Genomic DNA, 21907 nt, shown 5'->3' on the forward strand with positions numbered 1-21907 from the left:
CTGTTTTGTCCCCCTCCCTGTTTTTATATTATTTTTGTTTCCCTTCCCTTATGTTCATCTGTTTTGTCTCTTAAAGTCCTCATACGAGTGAAGTCATAGGATTTTTGTCTTTATCTGACTAATTTCACTTAGCATAATACCCTCCAGTTCCATCCATGTAGTTGCAAATGGCAAGATTTCATTCTGTTTGATTGTCGAGTAATACTCCATTGTATATACAGAGATGCATTTTAAAAAGCTAGAACTGTGTAGAGAAAGTTCGTCCTCACCAAAATCCATGAGCTCTTTACTTCCCTGGCAAAACACTTAGCAGGAAGCTAATGTGGTCCTATGAGTAAGTTCTGGCCAGTAGAAAGTGAGTGGAAGGGATGTGTGCTGCTTTCAATCCAGCTCTTACTTCCAGTATGTGTTCCTCTCTCTTTTTCTCCATTGGCTGGTGGGCTGTAAAGAACTAGAACCTGGGTTCTAGTGGGGCCTGGGTTCCCAAACGACCAAAACTCACTTCCCTTAAGAGTCATGACTGGTTTGTGCTCGCTTCGGCAGTACATATACTAAAATTGGAACGCTACAGAGAAGATAAACATGGCCCCTGCAAAAGGATGACACGCAAATTCGTGAAGCGTTCCATATTTTTTTCAGTGTGCTGAATCAGAAAAATATGCAGCCAAGAATTTTTTATCCAGCAAGGCTGTCATTCAAAATAGAAGGAGAGATAAAAAGTGTCCCAGACAAACAAAAATTAAAGGAGTTTGTGACCACTAAATCAGGCCTGCAAGAAATTTTAAGGGGGACTCTCTGAGGGGAAAAAAGATGAAAAAAAATATATATATAGCAAAAGCAACAAAGCATTAGAAAGGACCAGAGAACACCACCAGAAACTCCAACTCTACAAGCATCATAATGGCAGTAAGTTCATATCTTTCAGTACTCACTCTAAATGTCAATGGTCTCAGTGATCCAATCAAAAGACATAGGGTAACAGAATGGATAAGAAAACAAGATCCATCTATATGCTGTTTACAAGAGACCCACTTTAGACCTAAAGACACCTACAGATTGAAAATAAGGGGATGGAGAACCATCTATCATGCTAATGGTCAACAAAAGAAAGCCAGAGTAGCCATACTTATATCAGACAATCTAGACTTTAAAATAGAGACTGTATCAAGAGATTCAGAAGGGCATTATATCATAATCAAGGGGTCTATAGGCCAAGAAGACCTAACAATTGTAAACATTTATGTGCCAAATGTGGAGCACCCAAATATATAAATTAATCACAAACATAAAGAAACTCATTGATAGTAATACCATAATAGTAGGAGACTTCAACACCCCACTCACAGCAATGGACAGATCATCTAATCAAAAAATCAACAAGGAAACAATGGCCTTGAATGACACAGTGGACCAGATGAACTTAACAGATATATTCACAACATTTCATCCTAAAGTAGCAGAATATACATTCTTCTCCAGTGCACATGGAACATTCTCCAGAATAGACCATATACTGGGAAACAAATCAGCCCTAAGTAAGTACAAAAAGATCGAGATCATACTGTGCATGTTTTCAGACCACAATGCTATGAAACTAGAAATCAACCACAAGAAAAAATTTCAAAAGGTAACAAATACTTGGAGACTGAAGAAAATCCTACTAAAGAATGAATAGGCTAACCAAGCAGTTAAAGAGAAAATTAAAAAGTATATGGAAGTCAATGAAAATGATAGCACCACAACCCAAAACCTCTGGGATGCAGCAAAGGCGGTCATAAGAGGAAAGTAAATAGCAATCCAGGCCTTCCTAAACAAGGAAGAAAGATCTCAGATACACAACCTAACCTTACACCGTAAGGAGCTGGAAAAAGAGGAGCAAATAAAACCCCAAACTAGCAGAAGATAGGAAATAATAAAGATTAGAGCAGAAATTAATGCTATCGAAACCAAAAAAAACCAGTAGAACAGATCAATGAAACCAGAAGCTGGTTCTTTGAAAGAATTAACAAAATTGATATCCCACTAGTCAGTTTGATCAAGAAGAAAAAGGAAAGGACCCAAATAAGTAAAATCAAGAATGGAAGAGGAGAGGTCACAACCAACAAAACAGAAATAAAAACAATAATAAGAGAATATTATGAGCAATTATATGCCAATAAAATGGGCAATCTGGCCGAAATGGACAAATTCCTAGAAACATATATATTACCAAAACTGAAACAGGAAGAAATAGAAAATTTGAACAGACCCATAACCAGTGAGGAAATCGAATTAGTAATCAAAAATCTGCCAAAAAACAAGATCCAGGGCCAGATGGCTTTCCAGGGGAATTCTACCAAACATTTAAGGAAGAGTTAACACCTATTCTCTTGAAACTGTCCCAAAAAATAGAAATGGAAGGAAAACTTCCAAACTCTTTCTATGAAGCCAGCATTACCTTGATTCCAAAACCAGACAGAGACCCCACTAAAAAGGAGAACTATAGACCAATTTCCTGATGAACACGGATGCAAAAATCCTCAACGAGATATTAGCCAACCGGATCCAATAATACATTAAAAAAATTATTCACCAAGACCAAGTGGGATTTATACCTGGGATGCAGGGCTGGTTCAATATCCACAAAACAGTTAACGTGATTCATCACATCAATAAAAGAAAGGACAAGAACCATATGATCCTCTTAATAGATGCAGAGAAAGCATTTGACAAAATACAGCATCCTTTTTTGATAAAAACCCTCAAGAAAGTAGGGATAGAAGGATCATACCTCGAGATCATAAAAGCCATATGTGAATGACCCAATGCTAATATCATCCTCAATGGGGAAAAACTGACAGCTTTCCCCCTAAGGTCAGGAACAAGACAGGGATGTCCACTCTCGCCACTGTTATTCAACATAGTATTGGAATTCTTAGCCTCTGCAATCAGACAACACAAAGAAATAAAAGGCATCCACATCGGCCAGGAGGAGGTCAAACTTTCACTCTTCACAGATGACATGATACTCTATGTGGAAAACCCAAAAGATTCCACCAAAAAACTGCTAGAACTGATTCATGAATTCAGCAAAGTCGCAGGATATAAAATCAATGCACAGAAATCGGTTGCATTCCTATACACCAACAATGAAACGACAGAAAGAGAAATCAAGGAATCGATCCCATTTACAGTTGCCTGAAAACCCATAAAATACCTAGGAATAAATCTAACCAAAGAGGTGAAAAATCTATACACTGAAAACTATAGAAAGCTTATGAAAGAAATTGAAGAAGACACAAAGAAATGGAAAAAGATTCCATGATCCTGGATAGGAAGAACAAATATTGTTAAAATGTCGACACTACCCAAAGCAATCTACATATTCAACGCGATTCCTATCAAAGTAACACCAGCACTGTTCACAGAGCTAGAACAAATAATCCTAAAATCTGTATGGAACCAGAAAAGACCCCAAATAGCCAAAGTGATCTTGAAAAAGAAAACCAAAGCAGGAGGCCTCACAATCCCAGACTTCAAGCTATACTACAAAGCTGTAACCATCAAGACAGTATGGTACTAGCACAAGAACAGACACTCAGATCGATGGAATAGAATAGAGAACCCAGAAATGGACCCACAAAAGTATGGCCAACTAATCTTTGATGAAGCAGGAAAGAACATCCAATGGAATAAAGACAGTCTCTTCAGCAAGTGGTGCTGGGAAAACTGGACAGTGACATGCAGAAGAATGAACCTGGACCACTTTCTTACACCATACACAAAAATAAACTCAAAATGGATGAAAGATCCCAATGTAAGACAGGAAGCCATCAAAATCCTTGAGGAGAAAGCAGGCAAAAACCTCTTTAATCTTGGCCACAGCAACTTCTTACTCAACACGTCTCCAGAGGCAAGGGAAACAAAAGCAAAAATGAACTCCTGGGACCTCATCAAAATAAAAAGCTTCTGCACGGTGAAGGAAACAATCAGCAAAACTAAAAGGCAACCGACAGAATGGGAGAAGATATTTGCAAATGACATATCAGAAAAAGGGTTAGTATCCAAAATCTACAAAGAACTTATCAAACTCAACACACATAAAAACAAATAATCCAGTGAAGAAATGGGCAAAAGACATGAATAGGCACTTCTCCAGAGAAGACATCCAGATGGCCAATCGACACATGAGTAAATGCTCAACATCACTCATCATCAGGGAAATACGGATCAAAACCACAACGTGATACCACCTGACACCTGTCAGAATGGCTAACATTAACAACTCAGGCAACAACAGATGTTGGCGAGGATGCGGAGAAAGAGGATCTCTTTTTCATGTTGGTGGGAATGCAAGCTGGGGCAGCCACTCTGGAAAACAGTATGGAGGTTCCTCAAAAAAACTAAAAATAGAACCACCCTAAGACCCAGCAATTGCACTCCTAGGCATTTATCCAAGAGATACAGGTGTGCTGTTTCGAAGGGACACACGCACCCCCATGTTTAGAGCAGCACTATCAGCAATAGCCCAAGTATGGAAAGAGCCCAAATGTCCCTCAATGGATGAATAGATAAAGAAGATGTGGTATATCTATACAATGGAGTATTAGTTGGCAATCAAAAAGAATGAAATCTTGTCATTTACAACTACGTGGATGGAACTGGAGGGTATTACGCTAAGTGAAATTAGTCAGAGAAAGAGAAAAATCATATGACTTCACTCATATGAAGACTTTAAGAGACAAAACAGGTGAACATAAGGGAAGGGAAACAAAAATAATATAAAAACAGGGAGGGGGACAAAACAGAAAAGACTCATAAATATGGAGAACAAACAGAGGGTTACTGGAGGGGTTGTGGGAGGGGGGATGGGCTAAATGGGTAAGGGGCACTAAGGAATCTACTCCTGAAATCATTGCTTCACTATATGCTAACTAATTTGGATGTAAATTTTAAAAAATAAAAAATAAAGTTAAAAAAAAAGTCATGACCAGTTCTAGTCAGACCTTTCTATGTGTCAACTGCATAGACAACAAGCTAAATGTAAAAATTCTATAATTTACAAAAAGCAATCATGCACATTCCTAAAAATGTTTATGTGTAAACAGGATTATAAATGATATTTTTTTTCAAAGGCAGCTTTACTGAGGTATCATTGTTATACAAAAACTCTTTGGACTTATTTAATGTCTACAATTTGATGAGTTCAGAGATTGGAATTCTCTCATGAAACTGTCACCACAATCACAGTAATAAACATTGCCTCCTGCCTCTTTGTTTTTGTTTTGTATTAAAAACACTTAATATGAGAACTACCCTCTGAGCAGATTTTTAAGTGCACAATACAGTGTTGTTAAGTACAAACACAGCGTTGTACAGCAGATTCATCTATCACAAGTGACAGTTTAACAACTACGTCTCATTTCCCTCATCCCCAGCCCCTGGATCCTGCTCACTTTATCCTCTGTTTCTATGACTGTGACCACTGTAAGTAACTTATCATGCAGTATTTGTCTTTCTGAGGTGGACTTATTTCACTTAGCATAATCTGAGGTTCACCCACAGTTTCTTATAGGGCAGAATTTCCTTCTATTTCTTTTAAGTTTATTTATTTTTGAGACAGAGAGAGAGCGAGCGAGTGAGTGAGCGAGTGTGTGCACAAGCTCAGGAGGGGCATAGTGAGAGAAAGACACAGAATCTGAAGTAGACTCCAGGCTCTGAGCTGTCAAGACAGAGCCTGACACAGGGCTCAAACCCACGAACCGTGAGACCATGAACTGAGCCAAAGTTGGACACTCAACTGACCGAACCACCTAGGTGCCCCAAACTTCCTTCTTTAAGGCTGAAAAACATTCTACTGTAGGTATATACCACATTTTCTTTATCCATTCATCTGTGGATGGACATGAAGGGTGTTTCCACACCATGGCTATTTTAAATAATTTGATAGGAGCGCCTGGGTGGCTCAGTCCATTGAGCATCTGACTTTGGCTCAGGTCATGATCCCACAGTTTATGAGTTTGAGCCCTGCATTGGGCTCTGTACTGATAGCTCGGAGCCTGGAGCTCCCAAATCAGATTCTGTCTCCCTCTCTCTCTCTGCCCCTCCCCTGCTCATGCTCTGTACCTTTCTCCCCAAAATAAATAAACATTAAAAAATAATAATAATAATAAATAATGTGATAAATGTGGTTTCTTTTTTCTATTGCCCAGGAATGCTAAACTAATTCCCAGCCAGCAGGTTATCTGTGGAGCTGAAAAGATGATACATTTTGCTCATGTGTGCCTTACCACTTCTTCATTTTCTTTCTCACCAGCCCCTGTTATGTGAATGAAGCTTTTATGGCTTGCCTAAAACATGCATATTTTCATTATTTTATGGAGGTGGATTGACTGTGAAAGAGTGCCATGCTGTGGGTGAGGAGATTTGATTTGTAATGCACATTGAAGATCTTTCTATCTGAAAGTCCAGGAACTTCAGAACAAAACAGAAGTTGTGTTAGTGTGTATCTGCCTTCCCACAGAGCTTGCCTGAGCACAGTCGTCAGTAGATTTTTTTAATGAATTTTTTAAATGTTTTTATTTATTTTTGAGACAGAGAGAGACAGAGCATGAGCAGGGGAGGGGCAGAGAGAGGGAGACACAGAATCGGAAGCAGGCTCCAGGCTCCGAGCTACCAGCACAGAACCCGACGCGGGGCTCGAACTCACGGACTGTGAGATCATGACCTGAGCTGAAGTCAGACGCTTTACCGACTGAGCCACCCAGGCGCCCCACAGTCATCAGTAGATTTAACTTCCAGTGCAACCACCCAAATACCAGCCATCACTAGTACTTACAGGCTCAACACCGGCTCACCCTGACACTGTAAAGTTTCATTTTTTAATCACCGCTAATAGGTCCAACACAAGAGAAAAACAAAGAGCAAGATCCTAACTCCAACATAATTTTTCACTTGCTAAATGAATGACAGCTTCTAGAAATGAAATTTCCATGTAGTTCTGTAAAGACGGAACCATAGACATGGATCATCTACAAAAAAAATCCTGGACTGTTATGCTCACCGCAAATGGATTCCAAGTTCCCAAGAGGCTGACCCCTCAGCTCTATAGAGCTGATGCTGCCAAAGGTTCCAGAGCCCCTGACTCTGAATATGAGCCATACTATCTAGTTATGCCAGTTGTTACCATTACTGCCATTTTTCTACTATGACCAGCAAGACACAAAAATTGAGGAAGCATGGAGATGCATTAGCAATCTGTATCATAGGTACTGACTCGGTCAGGATGCTGTGGACTGAAGTGGCAGAGACACCAACTCAAACTGGCTTAAATGGTATGGAAATTCATGGTAAGTCCACGTGGAATTGGTTAAATGTTTAATACAGTCCTTGCTGAACTTCTCTGAATTTTGTCCTCAATGGAGACTTTGTCCTCATGTGCCTTCCTTTATGGTACCCAAGAAATTATGGCAGTTCCAGTCTTTTTATGTGCAGCCTCTATGTTGGGAGAGGGAAAGAGAGAGAGAAAGAGGGAGAGAGAGGAGGCTGCATTTCTGTCGGCTGGCTCTTCAGACTAAAGCACATTTCTTTAAGTCCCTGGCAGACCTCTTCTCACTGGACTGAACTGAACCACGTGTCCCTTCCTGAACCAGTCTGGCCAAGAGTGTGTGACTACTCCGTTTATATCCTGATAATGTGAACTACCTGTAAATATGCAGTTTGGGGATACTGTGGTGGCATTATCTGCTCTAGCCCACCCTGGACAATGATATCCATGAAGTCATGGGTGTGATGTGATAATTTTATTCCCTAACACATATTTACTAAAGATTTACATATTAAATTTTTTTAAAGTTTGAGCTACCACCTAATTGTGTTGACACTAGAGATACACAAAGCACACTTGGGCAATACTGAGCTTGACTGAAGAGGGTAAGAAAGAGAACGGCATTAGAGGGTTAGTCATGGAAAGACAGAGTGTATAGCTTGTTACAGGGACAACGACTTGACTAGTTTGACTGAAACAGAGGGCTCGTTGAGAAATAGTGGGAAATGAGAACAAAAACTTGTGGACTGTAGGGGACCTTAAATTCCAGGCTGAGGAATTTTGCACAGGTCAAAGCCAACCTTTTCGAGCTTTTCATCCTTAAACGATGAAAGAACTGTTTTGTTAACATTAAATTGACGGGTCTATGAAGGACTAGTTGAAGTGGGAAATCTTTGCAATAAGAAAGGAATAAAGGTAGCAAGATTTAAAGTAAGAAGAAGGTGAGATACAGGAGGGGAACATTTCAAAGAGGCAAGTGATGAGAGTGGAAAAATCTGATATGTGGCATGGAAAGAATGAGTAGCCTCGAGTGATTTCAAGATTTATTAGAATAGGCTCTCTAACACGAGACCCCATTTGGCTTATTTGGAGTCACTGAGTGTGTGTATGTATGTGGGCGTGCACGTGTGTGGTGCACGCATTTGTATTCTCCCTCCAATTTTGGGCTGACCAAGACTCAAGTTCCCGATCTCCCGGCTTTTAGAGTCCTTCCTGCCACATCGCTGCTCTAAAACACAGAAGTCAGGAGTGGGAGCTTGACCTCAGGAGGTCAATGACGTCATTGAATAACTAGATCCACCTAATTGGTCCCCAGATCCCATAACCCACCCCGAATCTCCTTCCCCCACCAAGATCACAACTGGACATCTCCCTTCAGACCAAGAACATGTTCCACCTCTGACCCTGACCCATACAGGAGTCACATCCATCCTCCACTGAGGAGCTCCAATCCAGGCCATGCATCACGGAACCCTAAGGAGACTTTCACACAGAGGACTGTCAGAGCCCTGCGAATACAAAATCTCCATGATGCCTCCTGGGCATCTTCATAGAAGAGCAGACAAAGAAGCCAGTGCTGGGGAGAAGCTGCTGTGGGATCAGTCAACAGAATTGCACTGGCAGCCTTCCTGCTCACTCACTATAGGATATTTTACAATAATTTCCACCCCGTGTCCTGGACTCAGTGACTCCTGTTTCTTAGCATTGCTGGCTGCCGGCCAGCACCTTGCTCTGGGAGCAGCTCCTGGCAGCTGCAGCCCAGAGTGGTAATGAACAGAGGCCCAACTGGATGTGGCTGCCGTGCTGCTCCCACAGCTGTGGTCTTGTAAGTCAGGAGCATGCCAGGTGGCTGTGCCTGGAACGAGGGCAGCAGAGCACTTGGGCTCCTTAGCCAGGTACTGGAGAGCTAAAAGTTCCAACTATTTTGTCTCTGAGGTGCCAAAAAATGTAGAATGGTCAGGGTAATCTGGGAGGTCATCTCCCGACAAATCCAGCTGATGCCACTCAAGCAAACTGAGCCCTGGCTTATGAACATCTCCTCGATTCTCCTTTTCTGAATCTATTTCCTGGTGCTGGATGTTATAGGAATATATACATCTACAGATGGTCAAGTCTAACTTTCTGCATCCTAATCTTTCTCACTACTATGATTAGAAGAAAAGTCCTGAATGCAAGCAGTAGTAAGAGTAGGAGTAGCAGTTGTAGTAGTAACGTAAGAACAACAGTTATATCCAGACAATATACCAGACACTTCAAACGTGTTATCTCATTAAATCGACACAATCCTATGAATTATATACCATGTTCATCCCTTTTGCAGATAAGAAAACAATTTAAAATGCTAACTACCTAGCCTAATAATATAACTGCAAAAACGTGGCAGAGCCAAGATTTGAACTCACGTTTGTCACACTCCGGAGCAAGAGCACTTATTGAGCACACCATTCAGACCATCTGTAGGAACTTAGCCTCACCCTGAAACTCACTCTGTTTTTGCAATGGCCAAATGAGTGGATTTCATGTAGAGAAGTATACGTTAGCATACTGAAAAGCCTTCTTTCCTCTCTTAAAAGCAAAGAGGAAAAGTGTCCAATGCGGTGGGTGAAAATGTAAATCAGGACAACCACTTTGGAAAACCACTGGTATTATTTACTGAAGTGGAAGGTTTGCATGTTCTGTGATCCAGCATTTCTCCTCTAGGAATATGCCCACAAAAGATGTGTGCACGTGCGCACAGAAGAAATGTACAAGAATGCTCACAGCAGCATTGTTTGTGTTAGCCCTAAACTGCAAATAATCCAAAAATCTATCAACAGGAATAGGGCTACCTAATTGGGATATATTCACACAATGAAACGCCGTACAGCAATGAGTAATCAACCCAGTTACACGCAACAACATGGATGAATGCGGAGGTCAGGAAGCCGGACGCAAAGAACACATGTTGTGCAATTCAATTTATTTTAATGTCAAACACAGAAGTAAACCATAGTATTTAGAGAGTCATACTTAGGGGATAAAATTATGAAGTAAAGCAAGGAAGTGATTGCCATAAAAGTCAGAAAAGTGGAGAGGGGGTGGGAAGTGGCCATCATGAGTGGAGGCCGTAAGAGGCTTCAGGGGTGCTGGAAAGTTCTGGCATATTTGCTTGAGAAGACACAGGTAATTTCTTTTATATTAATTTTTGGTATGTCTATGGATCCTACAGTAGAAATGGCTTAAAAACAGGCTTAAGGGAGGTAAAGGCAAAAAGAAAAAAAAAAGAAAAGAAAAAAGTAAAGAAAAAAGAAAGAAAAACTCACATCAAACAATGCAACTTTTGCTTTCAAACTGAGGCTACAATATCTTGGTAAGCAGCCTGTTTTAAGACAGATTTTATCGACAAAACCTGCTACTTCTGGACTCACTTCCACCCTCTGTACTGATCAGAAGTTCTCCCACTCCCACCGCTTTTAATCATTAGTGTTTTTCTGGTTAAAGAAACGTTTCCTTGCTCACATTATACGTGACCGTACTCAAGTACATTTCTCTTAGAAGGAAATGATTGATTTTTCTGGTACGCTCTTGTAGAAGTAATCGTGAGCTTTTTAGGTCACCCTTGACTCAAGGGTGCTTCTGCGATAGGAAAATGGGAACAGCAAAGTTTATGGTCTTAATTAACATATCCGAATAAAGACTTGTCAGAATGAGAAACGAGGCAACCATGATACTAGGAAAGACACTGGGACAGAGCTAGGGATGGGGATGAAGGGGGAGGAGGGACTGGGTGAAGTCCCAACAGACGACCAGCTCAGGTGTCACAGGCCCGGGGGCACAGGGGGTCCGAACCCAGCTTCTCTTCAGGTGCTTTAAAACTCTAAAAAGGCTTATCAGCATATTCAGTTGGAATGACCCTAAACTCTAAATTCTAAAAGACATGGCTTTTAAACTATGAGAAATCAGGACTCGTTAAGGATTATTTGAGTTCCAAGCTCCATAACAGAACAAAGTTAAGTGGTAGTTAAAAATCCCTGCCTCAGGCTCTGAGAAATAGTTGGCTGCCTTGACTGTAATTTTCACTCTTTCCCTCTGTTAGCAATCACCTCCACCCTCACATGCCTACCCAAACTAAATTCAGTCTCATAGTTATCCTAGGTGAGGAACAGGAATGAGTGAAACTTTTGCCAAGTGCTGTGAGGCCCATGTAATAGAAGCACAGGTAGCAATCGTTGACTGAACCTTTACTGTCTTCAGGTACTTGTTCTAAGCTGTGTGGATATAGAATTTGACTTGCTTTTCACAATAACTCCATGAAGTTGGTTCTATTTCTATTATCTCATTTTACCAAGGAGAAAACTAAGTAAGGCACAGAAAGTGTGAGTAGTTTGTCTTATTATCAGCCGCATCACAATCCTTTTGGGAAGAATGTGGTGTGCCAATTGAAATTAATCTCAATTTTTCTTTCTTCCCCTTGTTTCTCTAAATCCTACCCTTCTTTCAACATCCACCTAAAATTCGACTTTCTTCACGAAGCATTCATTAATAGACTTACTTTTCTCTGAATCATGTAACTTCTCAAACTACACATCTGGAAATTATTGTGATCCCATCCATACTTCAACTCCTAAAACAGCCTATGAGCTCATGGAAGACAAAAGCGATTGCACATATACCTGTACACCCCCTGCCCCTGTAGCTTGCCTTAACTTCTTCCCAAATGGTGATGCTTACAGACACAAGGTGTAGATCTTAATGGTTACATTGAATTGAGTCACCGACTTAAAGTCTATTTTGGTTATTTTCTGAAGTACCAAGAGGAGGATTATACATACACATAGAAATTTCATATATGAGGACTCAAAGAGAAATATTAAGTTTTAATCCATGTACTTTTCTATTATTTACACTTTTACAGCATAGTTTTACTTTTAAAAACCCGCAAAATTAATTTTAACCCTGATTAGTGAGCTTAAAGTTTCTGGAAGGAAGAGGGAGGCATTGGGTTGGAATAGCATGAATCAGTAGTAGAAATGGTGACTCCCAGTGTTGGTTCTGTGTTGGGTAAGTAATGAAGTTTCCCTGGGCTGAAGAGAAGAGCCTAGAGTCCTGCCCCTGCTCCTTGACTTTGAGCCTAAGAAGATATTTAGTTCTCAAAATCTCATTATTCACTGGTATATATTTTAGGTGACATAATCCTATATAACCTAGTGTATTTTTGACTTTTCGCATTTGTTGCCAAGTTATTCACTATCTGCGTGTGTATAGGTTTCCTTAAACATGCTTAGGAAAAAACAAAAATTTTCCAGACAAGCAAATGTGTAATTGAAATTTAGGCACCAAAATTTCACCTTGAGCTCTATCAGAGTTAAAACCAAACTAAATATATCAAGCCATAATTATTTAGAACGGTTATTTGCATTTAAAGGGTATTAACACACAGCATTTGCTTCTTATGAAGGAACTGGAACTGTAGGATGTGTCATTCCAGTGTGCAACCTTTCGGGAAGAAACTTTGAGCTGCTCATTCCGGAAACCTTGATTATCAGTTACCTTCCAACATAGGTCTGAGTTTATAATATGCATTAGTGTAAGGGAAACCAGAGCCGATTCAGAGATTTTGAAACTGTCAAAGACTGATGTCCACATAGAAAGTCTGTTTGTATTTTTTTCATGAAAGGTCGTCCTTCAACAAATGATAAAGAGAAAATGTGAGTGTGTGTAAACAACATAATTATTTCAGAATCAATACGCTTTTCTATTAGCTTTTGAAGTCTGTTTGTTTAAAAAGTTTCTTTTCAACCTAGCTCTTCTGGTTTTGTGGGCAGAAGTGACTAGGGACATGATCTTTGCAATATTTCATTTTGTTATCTCTTATTATTACATGGTGGCCCAGAGCATGGCATGAATAAAGCTGTCTTGTCATCAAAATGCATTCATTCATTTAACAAGCTCCTGAAAATAATGGAACAGTTGCTAAGCAATGGAGAAATTATATATTCTCAGGGATCTGTGCAGATTCTAAAAGCAAAAGTAATTCTGACAATTGGTATTAGTGCCTCTTGAACCCAACTAAATACAACTAAGGAAGTGGCATGCTTACCTAATAGTCAAGAGACAATATCTTTATTTTTCCTTCTCTCTGACTCAGGTTTCCAAAGTAATTCCAGTCAAACAGTGATCTGAATCCATTTATGGATTACAGATAGCTGGCAAGTTAATAACACATTTTTTTTTTAACAGGTATGAGAAGACTGTATTCTTTGAATTGGGAAGTAAAATTATCTTAGATATATTCATCGTATTTTAATTAAATATTAAGGTTTACATCACAGTTCCACATTTATGGATTACACCCCTCTCCCAAACAGCCATTATTAAAATTTTGGGATATGTTTCTCTGTCACTTTTATAGACATATGTAAAGTTATTACCTATTATTATTTAACATTATACACACACACTACACACACACACAAATAAATGCTTGTTCTAAATGCTACTAATATATCATTCCTTTTAAAACAATTTTTAAATTTTTTAATGTTATTTATTTTTGACAGAGAGAGAGAAAGAGAGAGACAGAGCAAGTGGGAGAGGGGCAGAGAGAGGGAGACACAGAATCCGAAGCAGGATCCAGGCTCCAAGCTGTCAGCACAAAGGCCAGCCTGGGGCTTGAACTCACAAATGGCAAGGTCATGACATAAGCTAAAGTCGGACACTTAACCAACTGAGCCACCCAGGTGTCCCTTGAGACAATTTTTAATCATTTAATTGCTGATCGCCATTATAAATAACTCTTAATTATGCTGGACAAACATAAAAAGGACCTTTTCCACTGCAAAAGTAACACATTTAGAGAAACACCTCTGGAATGTCAATAAATACCTTGGGGATAGGACTACTCCTACTGAGCAAATTCTGAGTCAGATCAAATAAAGACGAATGCTGTGACAGGAGGTTTTCCAAGGAGCTGCCACATAAGTCAAATAATGACAATCTCAGGAGATGGGGCTTTTTGGAGAGCTCTGAATCATTTTGCCCCTCCAGTAGCTGCTAGGTTGCTGGCTTTTCCAGCATTACTAATTGTGAGGCTGCTGGTTTTCAAGCTTACTGTAGATATGAGGAGAGAGGGATGAAAATGTTGCTAGGTAAAACTCTACAAAATGATCTGTTCTTACCAATATTCAGCCATATTGCTTAAATAGACCCTCGCTGTATTGTTCCAAGTCTTTGGTTAATTTCCAGAATTCTCCAGAGAAACATAGAAATTGAATATATAGACATATGTGGAGAGATTTATTACAGGATTTGATTCCCGTGATTATCGAGGCCTAGAAGTCCTACAATCTGCCATCTGCAGGAAGAACCAAGTAAATAAACAAGTTCAGCAAAGTTGCAAGTTACAACACCAATATACAAAAATCAATGGTCTTTCCCTACAGAAGCAATGAACACTGCAAAAGTGAAATTATGAACATAATTTCATTTACAATAACATTGAAAAATAAATTTTTTAGAAATAAATTTAACGAAAGTATAAACTAAAAACTACAAAATATTGATAAAATAAGTTAAAAAGATAGAAATACATGGAAAGACATCCCATGATCATGGACTAGAAAATTTAATATTGGTAACATGGCAATACTCCCCAAACTGATTTTCAGATTCATTGTAATCCCTATCAAAATCTCAGCTGGCATTTTTGCTGACACTAACAACATTATCCTAAAATTCACAGGAAAAAACAAGTGACACCAAATAGCTACAATTTTTTAAAAACTGCAGTTGGAGAACTCAGACTGTCCTATTTTAAAACTAGCTTACAATAATCAAGAGAATGTGATATTGTCATAGGATAAATACATAAATCAATGAAATAGAAGTAAGAATCCAGAAACAAACCCTTATAAGTTATGGTTATTTATTTGCTTTTTACAAGGTTGCCCTGATAACTAAATAGGGGAAACAACAAGTGTTTCAAAAACTAGTATGAGAATAACTGGATATACATATGCAACAGAAAAAAAATCGACCACTTCTTCATACTACATACAAAAATTAATTCCAAATAGGATGAATAGGGCACCTGGGTGGCTCAGTCAGTTAAGCGTCTGACTCTTATTTCGGCTCAGGTCATGATCTCACAATCTTTGAGTTTGAGCCCACATCAGGCTGTATGTTGAAAGTGTGGGGCCTGCTTGGGATTCTCTCTCCCTCTCCCTCCCTCTGCCCCTCTCCCCCTCGCACACCTGTGCTCTTTCACTCTCTCAAAATAAGCAATAAAAATGAAAAAAAAAAAACCTTAAAAACTATCTCAAAATATGATGATGTAAGTGTAAAACTAAAAATCTTAGAAGAAAATATATTAGTAAATCTAAGCCAAGTCTTTTAGATAGGACATCAAAATCACAAGCAACAAAAGAAAAAATAGATAAACTGGACTTCATCAAAATTGAAAACTTTTATTCTTCAAAGGACACTACCAGAAAATGAAAATATAAGACACAAAATGGGAGAAAATATTTTCAAATCAAATATCTGATAAGGGTCCGGTTTTCAGGGTATATAAAGAACTCTTACAGCCCAACAATAAAAAAAAAAGAAATAACCCAATTTAAAAATGGGCAAAAGATCTAAAACATTTTACCAAAGACGATATACAAATGATTAATAAGTACATGAAAGATGCTCAACATCATTAGCCACCAAGGAAACGCAATTCAAGATCACAGTGAGGTACTACTTCACCCCCACTAATACAGCTGCATCAAAAAGCCAGATAGTATCAAACGTTGGGAGGGACTGGAAGAATTCTCATACTTCTTTGATGGGAATGTAAAATGGTACGGACATTTTGGAAAATAACCTGGAAGTTCTTCAAAGATTAAACATACAATTTCTTTATTACCCAGCAATTTCACTCCTTAGTTATATATCCAAAGTAATAAAATTATAGGTCCACAGGAAAACTTATACATAAATGTTCATAGCAGCATTATTTATTATATCCAAAAAGGAGAAACAACCTAAATGTCCATCATCCTAATGAATGGATATATAAAATGTGCTATGTCCACACAATGGAATATTATGCAGGCATAACAAGGAATGCAATACTAAAATACTGATATGTTCTACACCTGGATAAACCTTGAAAGCATGGTAAGTGAAAGAATCCAGACCACATACTGTATGATTCCATTTATATGAAATGTCCAGAAAAGGCAAATCAATAGAGATTGAAACTATATTAGATGCTGCCAAAAGCCAGGGGAAGGTTCAAAGCTATAAACCTAAACTTAAAAGGTGTAAGACGTAGAATATGAGGTTTCTTTTTGGTAGGATACAAATATTTAAAATTAGATAATGGTGATGGTTCCAGAACGCTTTGAATATACTAAAACCCACTGAATTATAGACTTTAAAAGGGTGAGTTTATGGTGTGTTCAGTATATTTCTTTAACAAAGCTGTTATAAAGAAAATTACTACATGAACTTGATTTAAAAAATCAAATTATATCCAGGCTACTTGCACAGATACCGTATGTTTTCACTCTTATGTGGATCCTGAGAAACTTAACAGAAGACCATGGGGGAAAGGAAGGGGGAAAAAAAAGTTAGAGAGAGAGGGAGCCAAACCATAAGAGACTCTTAAAAACTGAGAATAAACTGAGGGTTGGTGGGGAGTGGGAGGGAGGGGAAAGTGTGTAATGGGCATCGAGGAGGGCACCTGTTGGGATGAGCACTGGGTGTTGTATGGAAACCAATTTGACAATAAATTTCATTAAAAAAATAAAAAATAAATCAAATTATAAGTACCTTTTTTTCTAAATAGGTCTCCTGAGGCAAGTGAAAAAGAGCAAAAATAAACTAGTGGGACTACATCAAAATAATATATTCGGCACAGTGAAGGAAAGAATCAACAAAACTAAAGGGCAATTTACAGAATGGGAGAAGACATTTGCCAATGACATAGCCAATAAAGGGTTAGTATCCAAAATATACAAAGAACTTATACAACTCAACACCCAAAAAACAAGTAACCCAATTTAAAAATGGGCAGAAGACATAAACAGACATTTCTCCAAATAAGACATCCAGACAGCCAGCAGACACATGAAAAGATGCTCATCATCACTCATCATCAGGGAAATGCAATCAAAACTACAGTGACATATCACCTCACACTTGTCAGAATGGCTAAAATCAACAACATAAGAAACAGGTGTTGGTGAGGATGTGGCAAAAAGGGAACACTGCTGCTCTGTTGGTGGAAATGCTAACTGGTGCAGCCACTCTGGAAAACAGCAGGAAGGTTCCTCAAAAAGTTAAAAATAGAACTACCCTCCGATCCAGTGACCATACTAATGGGTATTTACTCAAAAAATACCAAAAAACTAATTCAAAGGGATACATGCTCCCTTTTGTTTATAAGTAGCGTTATTTACAAGAGCCAAGATATGGAAACAGCGCCTGTCCATTGATAGACAAATGGGATAAAGAAGATCTGATATATATATACATATATACACACACATATATACATGTATAATTCCGACATAAGAAAGGATGAAATCTTGCCGTTTGCGACAATACGGATGGAGCTGGAGAGTGTAACGCTAAGCAAAGTAAGTCAGTCAGAGAAGGACAAATAACAAAGGATTTCACTCATAGGTGGAATTTAAGAAACACAAAATTTAATAATGTAACTACTTAACTATTAATTTAACTATTAGAGAAGAAACTAATGGTTACCAGAGAAGAGGGTGGGGGGATGGGTGAAATGGGTGATGGGGATTAAGGAGCGCACTTGTAATGATGAGAACCGCATGATGTATGGAAGTAGTGAATCATCATATTGTACACCTGAACTAGTATAACACTGGATGTTAGTTAACTAACTGGAATTAAAATTAAAACTTTTAAGAAATCAGATTATATAAAAAAATATATAATGGACATTCTCTACAGCTCTCCAAACTTGTATTGCCCATTCCCCTTCTCAGAGGCACATTCACCACTTTTTTGTGTGTCATTCAATGCATGCCCTCTGCATTGCCAAACATAAATAATGGCATGGATACATTTCTGAACATATTCAATGTTATTTTATAAGATAAATTTCCAAAAGAAAAATTGTTATATCAACATAATTGCACATTTTATACTATCTACATACCTATTTATCATTAACATATAGCCAAATCACAGAAATACTGTATCAGCCTCCTTTACTTTTAATCTTTGGCAGTCTCATATGGGAAATACTTATATCTTTTAACTTACATTTCTTTTTTAATGTTTATTTATATTTGAGAGAGAGAGAGAGAGAGAGAGAGAGTGTGTGTGTGTGAGAGAGAGAGACAGAGAGAGAGACAGAGAGAGAGAGAGAGAGAGAGAGCGTGCAGGGACGGGACAGGGAGAGAGACAGAGACAGACTCTGAAGCAGGCTCCAGGCTCTGAGCTGTCAGCACAGAGCCTGACATGGTACTCAAACCCACAAACCGTGAGATCATAACTGAGTGAAGTTGGACACTTAACTGACTGAGCCACCCAGGCACCTCTAAGTTGCATTTCTTTATGCAATATTAGGAATTTCTTTTTTTTTAAATATATAGTGTAGTCTTACTGATTTTTTTATGTAGTTCCAAGTTTTTATTTAAATTACAGTTAGTGAACACATAGTGTAATATTACTTTCAGGAGTAGAATTTAGTGATCCATCACTTACATTTAATACTCAGTGCTCATTACAAGTGCCCTCTTTTTTGTTTTTTTTATCTTTCGTAATGAGGATATATTTTTTTAAGTTCATTTTTTGTTTTTTAAAATTGACATCCAAATTAGTTAGCATCTAGCGTAACAATGATTTCAGGAGTAGATTCCTTAGTGCCCCTTGCCCATTTAGCCCATCCCCCCTCCCACAACCCCTTCAGTAGCCCCCTGTTTGTTCTCCATATTTATGAATGTCTTCTGTTTTGTCCCCCTCCCTGTTTTTATACTGTTTTTGCTTCCCTTCCCTGACGTTCATCTGTTTTGTCTCTTAAAGTCCTCATATGAGTGAAGTCATATGATCTTTGTCTTTCTCTGACGGACTAATTTCACTTAGCATAATACCCTCCAGTTCCATCCACGTAGTTGCAAATGGCAAGATGTCATTCTTTTTGATTGCCGAGTAATACTCCATTGTATGTATATACCACATCGTCTTTATCCATTCATACATCAATGGACATTTGGGCTAACACATGAAAAAAAGCTCAACATCACTCATCATCAGGGAAATACAAATCAAAACCACAATGAGATACCACCTTACACCTGTCAGAATGGCTAACATTAACAAGTGCCCTCTTTAATGCCCATCACCCATTTAGCCCATCTTCCCTCCAACATCTCAGCTTGTTCTCTATAGTTAAGAGTCTGTTTCTTGGTTTGCCTCTCTTTTTCCCCCCCTATGTTCATCTGTTTTGTTTCTTACATTCCACATATGAGAGTGCACCTTTAGGAATTTCCTGCTCATGTTTTTTGTTTGTTTGTTTGTTTGTTTGTTTGTTTTAAGTAGGCTTCATGCCCGGTGCAGAACCCAGTGCAGAGATAGACCTCACAACCCTGAGATCAAGACATGAGCTTAGATCAAGAGTTGGACGCCCAACGAACTGAGCCACTTAGGTGCCCCTCCTTCTCATCCATACTGATTATTCACTTGTGAACTTTTTAAAATACACAACAATGCAAGGAAAAATAAACATCTGTGTATACGCCACTCAGAGAAACAAACACTAACATTTTTATCATACTGACATCACATTTCTTTTTTTATTATTTTTTTAATGTTTTTATTTATTTTTGAGAGAGAAAGAGTGAGAGTGAGTGAGTGAGCATGAGGGGTGAGGAGCAGACAGAGAAGGAGACACAGAACCTGAAGCAGCCTCCAGGCCTCAAGCTGTCAGCACAGAGCCAACACGGGGCTTGAACTCATGAGCTAAGAGATCATGACCTGAGCCAAAGTCGGACGCTTAACCTACAGAGATGTTCAGGCGCCGCTTGACGTTGCATTTCTTAAAGAAAACTCTAAAAATAAAGGTTATGACTCCTCTGTTCTCCACCACAATACATTCTTATTCTCTCTCCATGGAGATAACCCCTATCATAAAGTAAGCATACATCCAAGCCAGTGCATACTTTATGTTTTAACTATGATTTAATTGACAATAGATAATATTTCTATGTAATACATATATTATACATAGCATTTGGCAATGTTCTTGTTTTTAGCCCAGTATTGTTTTGAGATCTACCTATACTGACCACACAGATCTTTTTTTAAACTGTATCTATTACTACAGATCTCTTTTATTGCATCCTCGTATCTCATTTCATGTTTATTCATTTATTTTTCATTTTTTCTGAGAGAGACACAGATCACAAGTGGGGGAGGGGGCAGAGAGAGAGGGAGACACAAAATCTGAAGCAGGTCCCAGCTCTGAGCTGTTAGCACAGAGCCCGACAGATGGCTCAAACTCAAAACCCGCGAGATCATGACCTGAACTGAAGTCGGCCACTTAACCGACTAAGCCACCCAGGCAACCCTCATTTTATGAATATACAACAGTTCATTTCTCCTTACCTTTATTGAAGGACTTCTGGATTATTATCAGTTTTTTTTTTCTGAAACAAAGAATTCTGTAATGAGCAGATCTTCATTTAATTTTCCTGTTATATATGTGCAAGAATTTCCCTACAATAAATTCTCAGGAGCAAAATGGCTGGTTTACAGGCCTTACTTATCTCTAATTTTAGCAGCTAATGCCAGACTGCTTGTACAAATTCATACTCCCATCTGAACAAGCAAGGGCCCTCACGGCATGTAATTTTGCATTCTGGTGTGTCTGGAGGAGGATGGGAGATTACTGAGTTCTGTCTCTGCATCCTTGACCCCCCCACATACACCCCAACAGCATCTTTTTAAGCCTCTCATTATTGTTTTAGTTACTTTTATTCTGATTACCCGTAAGACTTGGGGTGTCTTTATATGTTTGCCAGTGAATTTTATTAATTTTAAAACGTTACTCCCATTTTTAAGCATATGCTTTATTATTTGACACCATTCTAAATGAGCCAGATGCACGGGCCTAAATGTAAAAACAAGCATTTTGTAATAAACATATGAAGTAGTGTGACTGTTATAAGCCAAGAGTGGGTTTTTCTGGACATCTGGCCTTTTGAAATAGTAAAGAACCAAAGTTTCTGATTAAAAAAGACAATTTATCAACCTGATTTCAAAAGAGAGCGGTCAATACGTTTTACTCCTTTTTGATTGAGAGAATTTGTTTTAATCAAACAAATCAGTCTATTTGGTTCTGAAAATGTCATTCCATAGTCCATTTTCCCTTTAAAACACTTGAATTATTCAGAATTGGGTCATGTGGGTTAAGAGTGGCGTAGGTGGGGGCGCCTGGGTGGCGCAGTCGGTTAAGCGTCCGACTTCAGCCAGGTCACGATCTCGCGGTCCGTGAGTTCGAGCCCCGCGTCAGGCTCTGGGCTGATGGCTCGGAGCCTGGAGCCTGTTTCCGATTCTGTGTCTCCCTCTCTCTCTGCCCCTCCCCCGTTCATGCTC

The 21907-nt window shown here is 38.8% G+C and overlaps 1 non-coding gene across 1 annotated transcript; it reads left to right on the forward strand.

Annotated features, from left to right (window-relative positions):
* Positions 1-527: 527 nt before the first annotated feature.
* LOC131489411 (U6 spliceosomal RNA) lies at positions 528-634 on the forward strand. The gene has a single exon (XR_009250543.1). It is a non-coding gene; the product is annotated as a U6 spliceosomal RNA (small nuclear RNA).
* Positions 635-21907: the final 21273 nt, after the last annotated feature.

Source organism: Neofelis nebulosa, chromosome 1 (assembly GCF_028018385.1).
Source record: "Neofelis nebulosa isolate mNeoNeb1 chromosome 1, mNeoNeb1.pri, whole genome shotgun sequence".
NCBI lineage: Eukaryota > Metazoa > Chordata > Mammalia > Carnivora > Felidae > Neofelis > Neofelis nebulosa.